This window comes from Wolffia australiana, chromosome 16, assembly GCF_029677425.1.
Source record: "Wolffia australiana isolate 7733 chromosome 16, ASM2967742v1".
Classification (NCBI taxonomy): Eukaryota; Viridiplantae; Streptophyta; class Magnoliopsida; order Alismatales; family Araceae; genus Wolffia; species Wolffia australiana.
This window is the reverse complement of record NC_135850.1, coordinates 55,867-68,681: the sequence shown is the minus strand read 5'-3', so window position 1 is coordinate 68,681 and position 12,815 is coordinate 55,867.

Here is a 12,815-nt window from a genome sequence, read left to right as displayed (position 1 = left end):
CTTTTGCATTTGCCCATGAAAATTTTGTAGAAATTGTCGTTCTATGTTTCGACTCTATTTTGCCCCATACGATTTACAATCGTGTCCATTATTTTGTTAATCTCATCTTTATGAGACATTACCAAAATGTAAGACCAGCCTGGCAGTTTCTTAGACAACAACTGAACCAGCTTATGGTAAAAGAGAAAAAAAGAAGGGTTTGACTAATTGATGAAGTGAGGACAAATTATATGGAGGGAAATTTTAAAACTGATTTGAAATGAGTGGTAAGAAAAGTTGAAATTAAACTCAAGGTATCTTCATTAACTTGTTGGTCAGGTAAATGATATTAAAAATATATTTGTGTCAAGAATCGGGAGATACGTTGAACAAAGAAGAGAAACATTTATTGAATAAGAAAGAGACTGCAGGCATTACGAGTGAATCAGGGAATATATACAGTCATGGACACAACTATTGGCGTTAGTGGCTATATTTGCCTAGAAGAATGCGACCACTTGTAACATCTATAACTAATTACACCTCCCCTCAAGGTGGGGATGAAGATCCTATTGGGTTCTAGAGGCCTAAATCTGGACGAAGACAAAGATTCTACGCAGTGGAAGACACGTAAGGAATGGAATGACATCGATAAAGTCATTAAAATGAAGTACCTTTGCACGGATTGCATCTGTGATTTCTTGGATCCCGGAGCGAGACGAGTCGAGCTGCTCAAGTGTGCAGCCTCTAGACGTATCCACATGATCCTCGGCATGTCAGATCTCCTCCTTCTCATTGACGAGCCCCATTCTATCTCCATCGTCGTCGTTACGCCATCCCGATCACGTCGGGCATGGAGAATGGGTGTGGGGAGAAGGGAGAAGAAGGAGAAGGCCCCTGAACAATTCTGGCCTAGGTGACTTTAGTTCAGGGCGTTTCCCTATTTATACTAAGTGGGTATTTTTCATAAAATCCCCAAAACTTAAGTATATCTTCCGACGTCCAAAAGACCATTTGTGTGTGACCCTCTAGGCCCATGTATCAGTGTAGTTAACGAGTCCAACGGCCCAATAACCTTTATTGACCTTCCAAATTAATTAACTATATCATCATATAAATTAATTAATGTTGGATTGATTTAACCCAATCAATAGGTCAAGACTCCGACACGTGGGGTGCCAAGCTACACCTCGCGTTCTAGAAGATACAAAGGAGTGTGTATCGACTCACTCATGGAACATGTTCGTCATTGATTACCATGTATGTATAGTCCCTCATCCACTTGACGCTCCTAAGATGACTTGGGGTATGGTTAACTTTCAAACCCTAATCTGTCATCCGAGTTAGTACTGATGCATTCAGAAATCATCGGAAAACTCTTCTCTGATATTTCACTATCTTGGCTAAGGACTTCATCGCATCGTCTTCCTTGAATTGTCACCTCTTATACCGAGGGTGGATGATCATATCATGACAACTCAATCGTCTCCATGAACTTCTTGATGCACCCAAACTAAGACTATTTAGAACCCCATGATTAGGGACGTGTAGGTCATAGTCAAAGTACAACTGTCCGTCCATAAGGCATCTTTGGTGTCTCAGGTCTTAGGACCACTTACACAACCGTGACGTGAATCAGCCTGATTGACAGTTCGGTATAATACTATTCAGGGATTCGTACAGATCAATTCAGTGAACTCTTTACACTACCGAGCAACCAGTATCTATACTTAATGTCCCCACAGTAATGGCTACGGGACTATCCATACTCATCATATGAGTAAGGCTAGATAGTGTTATTCTATCTGGATACTTCGATGTCCTTCTCGAATATTTGGAACACATACATAATGGCTAGTGATCTCTGTATTACGATCTCATCGTAATTCACTAAGTCAGATTATGTATTCATGGACTTCATTATAAGCATCACATGTGTATTATAATGAATATGTTCTTTTAATGAATATGGAATGAGATGTGGAATGTGTGAGTCACTTGCTGGCCACATATATTTCCATCATATCCTTCATGCCCCACTTGGAAAACAGAAATATATGCTGATCTCTAGAGAGCCTTTGGCCTGGAGATCAGCCAACTGTTGCTTCGTGTTCATATGAACAATCTCAAAGAATCCTAGTCTCATATTTTTCTTTAATAAAATGGCAGTCAATTTTGATATGCTTGGTTTGAGCATAGTGAATCATATGATGTGCTAATAATGACATATTTATTATTGCAACAAAGTTGGCTAGGCCTAGTGAGGGGGAAGCATAATTCCTGGAAAATACTGTGAATCTAGAGGGCTTTGTAGATCCCTTCTGCGAGAGCTCTGAATTTAGCCAGCGTTCTATATTGGGAAATGCCATTTTTCTTCTTGTGGCACAATGTAATTAGGTTTCCACACAAACGTGAGAAATAGCTAGTAGTGGGCTGACGGTCACTGTTCGATCCAACATAATCGAGTTTACAAATTTTGAGAGTCAATTGTGTCTTTCCTAGAAAGTGAAGCCATATCCCTTTTGATTGACAGGGCACTGGATGTGCAACCTACAACTGAGACAATTTAGATTGATCCATAAGTTAGAGAATATTATTGGTGTATAATATATCTGGTTGGGTGTGACTAAGGTAAATTAGTTTACAAACCACACATTGAAATGACAATAAATTAGTATCTAACTTAGAGGTTTAATACTTACCTCTATAGGTGAATATAGAGATTGGAATTGGAGGTGACCTGATTCATCTAATAAAACATATATATTTATGTTATTATAGTGGACCTATCAATATCAAATTGGTAGGTTAAGATCTGAATATCAAATTAGGAACTCTATCAATTTTCTTTCCCAATGTTGACTGTACTCCAAGGAGATGAGGATTCTCATTTTATATTCGCCTTCATCTAGGGCATATATATTATGTATGTTTCATGTGTGATGCAAGGATGTAAATATATGTTGACTACAATTCATAATCAAAATTCTATGCCCACTATAACTCTTTATTGGACGATGAAATCCTTGGGATCCTATATTAGGTTTGTCTAGATTTTTCTAGGATATCGCTCCATCCAATATTTTACAACAAAATATTACAAATTATAAATTAAATAAATAAATGCAATTTAAACTAATAAATATTCACATTAAATCATTGATAAATTTAAAACATGAAAATCATTTTTAATAAATCTAGAAACAACTATTTGAATGATTTAGAATGATATTAGGAGTTTTCTTAAATTGAATAATTTAACTCTTGAATTATTTCATTAAATAATCCAAAAATAGATGCATTCCATTAGTTAAGTAATTTTATTGACATCAAATAAATCAACGCTAAATATTTTTAAATAGTTGAACTCAAATGATGAGAAATCTAAATTTCCAAACCTAATTCACTTAAGGGAGGCCCCTTGGCACTGACCAAACTGGTCTCTAGCTGGCATGGGCTAATGGTGGGCCACTAAAGAGTTGTCACCACTTGTTAGTGCCTGGTTATCGCCAAACAGTCCCCTCCGCCAGAATGGAGCCCATTTTGCATGCCAGGACCCGTTTAGCATTTGAACGGGGTCCATTAAAGCCTTGAGTGGACATGAACTAGACAGAGCTAAAAACCCAAGTGGAATAAATCAAAATAATGGAAAACTACTCTTTGCACCACATTTCGGACAATTGTGATGTCATTTTTCATCCAAATCAAGGCAAAACCTTTCTCTAATACCACTTTTGGATTAGATTTTATTTAGATGAAATTTATTTATGTAAAAGAAGATGAGTAACAAAGTTTTAATAACACTTAACAAATGATCATCAATCATCTTTTCATGGATTAGGTGAATGATTACTTAGTTAAGCGAGAAAAATGGGTTGAGCTGTTCATGTGTCGAGCCTATGTTGGGTTCTAATGGCCTTGACATGGATGAAGAATTCAAACGATCTGAAGTGGAAGACTTAAATGGAGTCGTAACAACATCGGTAAAACATTAAACAAATTACCTCAACACGGATCTCATCCATGATTCCTTGGATCCTCGAATGAGTTGCGTGGAGCTGCTCAAGTGTGTAGCCTCTAGAAGTATCCACGCAGTCCTCAGCACATCAGATCTCCTCCATCTCATTTACAAACCCCCTTCAACCTCCATCACCATCGTTACGCTGTCTTGATCTCATCGGGAGTGGAGATGAAGTGTGGGGAGAAAGGAGAAGAAGGGGAAGTGATGTAACACGATAGTCAAAATTTGACACCTCGTGTTACGTCCAAAAAGGTAGACTCTAAGTGCAATAAAAAAATTATGAATTAATGTATATGTTTTGGGAGAATAATAACGAGAAGTACGATGATCGTCAAATGACTGGAGACACAGTTCAATTGGGCTACATGCAACGGGTTATGCCACGAGCAGGCTCCCAATAACCCGGGTGGACAGATCGAAAGTCAACGAGGGGAGGACGATCTCGTCCAAGAGCATCGACACGGTCAACGTAGATGATCAAATCTGACACTGTCAATAAAAGCTCTACACAGATATGGTGGTTATTCCTAAACTCACGTCAAATTCTCTCTAGGTAGCGGAGCATTTGTACATCAATACTGGAAGAAATAATTGACATTACAAAGAAAGGATAAGGAAAACAGGTGACCTATGAATGCGAGAGAGTGTATTGAGCAGATCTCATCTGTGGGGCCGGAAGTCAAGTTGAGTTGCGTTTGAAGTGGAAATCAGTAGCACCCAGACTAGGTCCTTCAGGGCGTCCACCAAGGAGAAACGTAGATGAACGGAGAGAAGGATCGTAACTATAGACGGGTGGTAAGTTGATCAGTTTTGTCCCTAGGTTCGAGTGGCAGAATCAAGTCCGACGATCAACGGGGAGACCGCGGAATCAACAGTCGATCTCTGCGGAATTCCGGAAATGAAGAAAGATGAATGTTCAGAATAATCAAAAGTTGGACGCTGAGTGAAGTGATGATCCGGTAAGAGCGAACTTATGCAAGAATATCTGACGGATGAATTCGTGATGCACTGATCTATACTTGTTGTAGACGTTTCCCCATGTAGAGTAGATTGTATCGGGTGTCGATAGGGAGATCCACCATTCCTCACGCAAATGCCAAGGAGATTCGCCTCATAGGATTCAAAGGCCAGCCCCTCGGATCAGAAGCATGGGATGAAGAGTTGAGATTGGATCTCGGTCAACAGTGGGATTAGATCATCGGAGAAAGAAATACTGTGAACGAGAGACGGCGGGATGCCACTCCTGATCACTTCGATGATGGTATCAGAGATATCTGCGGGAGTTTCCAGGTAAGAGCGAGGCAATCGATCAACAAGAACCTGACAGGGGGAATTATTCCAGGTTCGCTGTAGGAGATTCACGGTGATTGTAACTTGATATTTCTAATGGAATAGCCAATGTTGTAGCCTGTATTCTTATGTGATTTCATACTCCAAATCAGACCTCAGAGATGCATCGAAGAGACGGAGAACAATGAGAGATTCAGGAGATAAATTATCAATGTCAGAATCCTAATCGGGAGAAAGCGGATGGGGCTTCAATGAGAAAATCCTTCGTCGTCTTGATCATAATCAGAACCTCTTCTTTTTTTGGAGACAATCACCATGGAACAAAATAAAACACCTTCTTCTTGAACGAGAACAAAGATAAAAATAACTGCCAAAATGACAACGAGATCAGGATTCAACAAGACATGCCCCTTCTCCACGTCCACTCTTCCCATTCTTATAACGGGAAGTGGCAGTTGTGGAAGGGGAGGTGGCCCTATTGGGCCCTCTCTTAAGGGAGGAGCCTATTGGGCTTCCCTTAAGAGGACTCTTTAGGAGAGGAGAAACCCATCAAGGTTTTCGTCCCCTAAAGAGGACACTTACTCATAATTTAAATAAACGAAAACATTCAGGAGGCCGGTACTCGCGCAGGAGGGGCCCCTCGATAATCCAAAGACGACGAAGGAAAGAAAGAATGTAAAGATACACGACGCAAAGCGATAAGACGATGTCGCTTCTCAAGCTTGGTAGTGGAATTGGAGATTCTTCACATCAGCTCGGGCTTCACGACGTGGCTGGCGATGGATCGGGGCATGACTGATTGGATGGTCCTCCATCATCCTCCTGTGGTGGAAAAAACTCGGGTCTGACGAGTTGAAACCAATGATGTCTTCAATGGGTTGGACGAGCTCCGGTCAAAGTCAAAGAAGTTCCGCCTCTGAAATCCATGTGTTGTCGGAAGACGGTCGACCCTGCCTGTGCACCAGGAACTTGCGATCCACCCGCTCCCCTACAGTGCTAATTACCTCCTCCAGTACGAACTCGGCATGCTCATGCCTCATTGGGGACAAGATGGAAGGGGGTAGATGGCTGTTCTCGCTCTCTTTACTATTAAGGCTTGAGGGGATGTGAGGCTCAATGATAGGTTGCATAGGTTGGTACCGGACCAGATCGCTAACATTGAAAGTGGGACAAATCTCCCAATCTGGCGGGATACCCACAACGTAGGCGTTCTCACCGATCACACAGACTATCGAGAAAGGCCCGACACTACGAGCATGAAGCTTCATAGCGACCCCAGGAGAGTATCTCTCGGGCCTCAACCTGACCATGACAAGTTCTCCCTCGGTGTAGCTAACTGACCTACGACCCACATCAGCGACGACCTTGTACTTCTCATTTTGCGATGCAATACATGAGTGAATATCTTGATGCATGTCCCTAATATGTTGTGCAAATTAAATGCCATCCTTAGAAGCTCTATTATGCTCGTCTACAGCGGTAAGGTCTTAAGGCTTACGAAGTATCTAGCCATAAACTATCTCAAACAGAGTGCGACCGGTGGTACGATTGACCGAAGAACTATATGCAAATTCGGCCCGAGGTAGGACACGATCCCAAGTGGAGAGATTTTCTCCGACGATGGAGCGTAGTAAATTCCCTAGGCTACCATTCACTACCTCAGTCTGCCCATCCGTTTGGGGGTGATAGGCTGTGGAAAATTTAAGCTTCGTCCCCATCAAGACCCATAAGGTCTTCCAGAAATAGCTAGTGAATCGCACATCGCGATCCGACATGATCGACTATGGTACTCCATGCAAAAGGACGATCCTGTCAAAAAATAAATGTGCTACGCGTGATGCACCGGCAGTCTTAGAGCATGGTATAAAGTGGGCCATTTTGGAGAACGATTGACTACGACCATAATTGAGTCATGTCGTCGGGTCGTCTTCGGTAGGCCGAGGACGAAATTGATATGAACGTCATCCCAGGGACGCGTCGGTATGGGTAAGGGCATATAGAGCCGAGCATTCTACTTCGACATCTTGGCCTTCGAGCAAACCAAGCAAAGGGAGACAATCTTCCCAACGTCCCGCTTCAACGACGGCCAGTAAAACTGATATACTTGAACAATTTAACCCTAATTAGAGTTAATTTCACCTTCAATGAAGATCAAATCACCCTAATTAGATTAAGAATTCAGAACAGAGGGTAGAAGAGATGGGAAGACTAGAAGAATCAGGGACCTCAAAATTGATTTCTTTGACCCAATAAAAAGGATCAAAGTTGTCAAATAGAGGGGTTAAGAAGAAAATTTAGTTTTGATTTGGGTTTAGGGAAACTAAGTATCCAAAGTAAATTACTACTGTCTCATAAACTTAATCTAATCTCAACTCGAAATTAAACCTTTTCTTATAATTTTCCTTAATGTGCAAGTGGAATAACTCGATCAATCTAGTAATCTCTACTCTCAATCCTAGTATGTGCTTGTACATGCCGTTCAAGCCAAGATATTTAGAAATGCAGACCAAGATCAACAGGAAAAATCACAAATTGTACTAACACATAATCTTAATTACAATAAAATTAAAATACAATGCAGTAAAAAAGTACCAAATACAGTTGATCCAGGCTGGTTCTCCTCTCTCTTGTAGCTGTGAGAGAGCCCCTTCCAGAATGACCTCCCCAACTCAAAATTCTGTTTTATACTTAGGTTAAATGGTAAAAATTACCATTTTACCCCCAAAAGTTAATTAATTTTTATCAATCGATGTAAGCTTGATATGAATGATTCCACCATACAGATAGAAAGAGGAGGTCGAGATGAGAAAATTCATAAAAAATTGACCTAAATTGGACTTCAGGATGAATCATAGCCGTTGGATCAATATTCATTTATTTAATTATTATTTTTCCTTACACGCAGTCACTTGTCGACTGCTGATTGGCTGGAAAAATTTTAACTTCAATTGGCGCCTCCTGTCTCGGCACGCCATTTACCCCCTCCTGGAAATAAGAGAGTAACAAAAAATGCGGAAATACATCTTAAATGCACTTGCATGTGCGTTTTGAAGACCGGTACCCACTCATATTTGGCCACGTCACCTCTTGTGCGTGCGCCTTGTATGCCAAGCATGGGCAGTGAACTTACCGCCTAGAGAGAGAATTTCTGTTGAAGGCATTAAAGCCGTCAGATTCCTTTCTGATGGCTGCGATTATGCCACGTAGCACTGTAACTCGATTTCTCGTATTTTTCAGAAAAGTCCTTGGTTAAATAGGTGTGCACAAATGGACGCCGCCCAAAAATTATTTATGTATATGCTCCTCCACTTTCTCTCTCCTCCATATTTCCCTAAAAACCATAGAAAAATTATAGAAATATTCCGATTAATTCAATAAAACCCTAGAAATAATTTTATTGGATTTTTACCCCTGGAATGGGAAACCAAGAGTCATTTTATGGGCATATTTGCAAACATAATTTCATAAAAGTCCCTCCATCTTTATAAATTGCTTTGAAAATCCTATTTTCTTATAAATATATCATTTTTCTATTTAAAAATCCATTTCTTCCTCAAATAAATTCCCAAAAAATCCAATAAAAACTGGAAAAATTCATAATTTTTCCCCACATTAATTAACATTAAAATTAATTTTAAAACCTGGAATTTTCGTTTATAGAATTATTCCAAGCTTAAATAAATTCTATAAAATTCATAAATTAAGAAAAAAGGGAAAAATTAGAAATTAATTGAAAAAATAATTAATATGTAAATATATAATTAAGATATATATATATATATATAGGAATTGTTCCCCATGCAAATGGGGTGGCCCAACCACTATGCCACCCCTCATTATTGTATATATATATGTAGACATATTCCTTTAAAATACTTTGTACGTAATGTATAAATTTAAATAATTTTTAAATAAAATAATTGGAACTATTCAAATAATTGTGTTATATTGCAGGTGTTATGTGATTTCATTTGTGTTATAAGTATGTGGTATGATAAATGTGATGTGGAAAATGAAAAGTTGGATGGACTTAATGTTGGTTACGTTAAGTTAGTGGACCAATGAGTTTGGAAAGTGGAGTTGACTATATGAGATGGTCAATTTACACCCACTCACACAAAAATTCATACACCACACATAAGTTAGGGCATATGTTAACATGAGATATTGCATGATGCATGATAATATCAAATTTAGGGGTTTTAATTCGTCGTTTGTAATTGAGATTATTCAATAAAAATATATTGAACCGTACTTAGCAATGTTTAGTAAGTGATGAGTACAGATCGTCTCCACAGGGAATGATGATAAAGGATTTAATTTTCTTACTATAGTGATTATGAGAAGAGATGAAGACGATAGTAGAATATGTGAGCTAGTGATACCAAGTAAAAGGATGTAATAGTTATAACTCAATTTAAATAAGTAAAGAAAAGATGAAGTGAACCTAGACTTATGCGAAGCGATATGTGGTTGAGATAGAGAACGCGAAGGATACGATAGTGATTGAATGTAGGAACGTTGTGATGAAAAAGATAGAGACCAGATAAGGGGGATGTAAGAAAATCGGATGATGGTAAAAAAGGTCACATTAAAATCTAATTAAGCAAATGATGATGCTGAGAAAGAGCAACATAAGACAAATATGCTTACCTTAGATCCTTACATTCTGCCATGATCATGGCCATTTGTGAGTGCCACTAAGCTCCCCCTCTTCTCTAATGCTTCTTCCCACACACCCAAGACACCAAGAACACACTTGATGGATCTCAAAACTCACTATATTTCAATCAACCAACACAAGTAGGAAGCAAATTCAAGATGAATTTCATAGTGACACAGGCCTCAATTATATATCAGAGGGTATGGACTGAAAGAGGATATGGAGACAAAGTAGTGCTTAAAATTTCATCTCAATCGAAGCAATCGATCGTCAGATATGGCCATTTGAAGTTGGAGCGATTCTAACCCTTGATTTTTTCTCTCTCCTTGTCATCGTCTCTAACACTTCCTCTTTTTTTGTTTTTGGTTGAACAATCAAATCCTATATATTCCTCATCCTCTCGTCTACCGCACTCACACTTTTTGGAGCTGCCACGTGTACCAGCAGGGGAAAAAGATAAAAGTGAGAGAAAGAAAGAAGAGAGGGAGAAGACAAAATAGTATTTTGTCTTTTTCCTTTCTTTGTCCACATAAAGAGAGAGAAAGTATAGAGGAAGAAGACAAAATAGTATTTTGTCTTTTCCTTTATTTGTCCACAGAAAGAGAATGAGGAAGAAGAAAAAATAATTTTGTCCTTCTGCGCGTGCAACATTTATTGCAAAAAAAGGAGAGAATTTTTATCTGATTGGTCCACGTCGCCCTTACGCCAGAAAATTAAAAAATTCATATTTAATAAAATTAAAGTCCAATATATATATATATATCAATATATGTTTTGACTTAGAAAAATCATATCTTTCCAAATTTAATGTTGAAAAATTCCCTAAAAATCATATTCTGACTCCAAAACTTATATTCTTTTAGAATCCATTGTCAAAAAATCCCCAAAAATACATAAGAATGCAAAAAATTGAGAACATCATTATAAAAATAGATTTAATCATTTCAAGCTCTATAACATGCATATATAATTAATTAAATGAAAATAAGCATGTAAATAGGATTCCCTACTAACCTTCCTTCCACTTGAAGTTAAAAGGTAAACATTCTTCTCCTCTTGTTTGAGCACAGAATATTAATTGGGTATCAACAAATTATGGGTAGGGGAATTATTATCTAAGGGGAAAGAAAGAAGTGAATGGTGGATGTCTCAAAAGAATGGGTAAGGTTAGGTAAGGGATGTCGGGTGGATAGGTAATACTGAGATAACTTACTCCGAATAACAAATGAATGAGTAGAATATGGTAGAAGGGCATAGAGAATGATGATGATGATGGTGAAGGATAATCTTGATAAGTGTGGACTACAAAAGGGCTTGTCCCCCCTAAGCATTAGACGATGCATGTAGTGATCAATAAATTCCTCTAACTAATGAGCATATAGCTTCCAGAACAAAAAATCCCATTTTTTCCGTTTTTCTTTTTCCCTCTTTTTAATTTTTTTTTAAATGGGTGAATTAAAAACAGATACTTTATAAACAATGAGGTATTGATCAAGTAATCTCATAGACAACTATTCTCATGCTAGTAAGAAAAATGATGAGATGAGATGATGTAGACGACGAGAAAGGAAAGGATAACAATTAGAGTATATCATGAAAGAGTGATAGTGCAAAGGGAAAGAGGGGAAAGTTATGGAAGTAAAGCATATCATAAGTAATAAGGGGTAATGATATAGATTGTTTCCTACAAGGATAAATAATGACGGGTGAACTGCTCAAGGTAAGCTAGGAGAATGGTTGAAGCTGGTATATATTTCAAATATAGTTTAAGGTGGATCAAGAAAAGTGATTATGTGCTCTAAGACTTGAAAAGGTGGTCATCCCTAACCCAAGAAAGATTCCAGTTAACAAAGATCCCTTTCATTTGAGAGATTCAGCCAATGGAAAGTAGTACGATGGGTGGTTCACTCGGCACTCAACCTAGAAACTAGTACTTCAACTCTTTGATTTTCATGTATGTTCCTCACCCTACCAGATATCCTAGCCACTGAGGAAGAGATCATAGGTCTAGAATCACGGCTCCTACCATTAAGAGGTATACTCGATCTGCTACAATAGCCTAACTTCTGCGCCCCTATTTCTAGGATTAAAAGTGAGCAACTTCCCACGGTGGGGTTGGTTTAAATGAAGGGAGATATCAGGAAAAAATACTGGATTGTTTAGAAACTCAATTTACCCCCCTGATAACATGCACATAAGAGCTGATAAACTGTTAATTTCATCATATTTTTGGGCTTTTAATGCATAAAACATTAATTTTTAAGCATGTTATCATGATTTTAGGTTAAAATAATAAATTCCTTAAATTTCATGTTAAATAATACTTTTAATAAATATTTAGGTCAATTTTTACATTTTAAATGTTTTTAAAATGAATTTTAAAAGAAATTAAATGTTTAATTGACTTATTTCTATAAATAAAAAGAAATCAAACATAAAAAACTTATTTTAGAATTTAATAAATCATTTTCTACGTATTAATAAAGGGGTTTTATTTTTTATTTCAATTGAATTTTAAATAAAAATCATTTTTTTATTAAAACCGGCCCTTATCGGGCCAGTTTAATCGCTAACAGCGTTGGTGAGTGGTGCAGAGCACAAGAGATTGGCGCTTGCCAATCAGAAAGCGCGACCATGGCTTCCGTGCGTGACACACACATACGCAACTCCATCCATGTCGCGCACTACACCAATCCATGCGAGACACCGAATGGGCCTATTGCGGTGCTCCGCATCGCCTGTGTACAAAACGATAAGGAGAGGAGTTGGTAACGGAATCGGAAGAAGCTGTTCTTCTGATTCCACGGCGATAGAAGGGAAAAAAACAAAAATTCAGTAGTCGTTCTTGATTTTTAAGCTCGA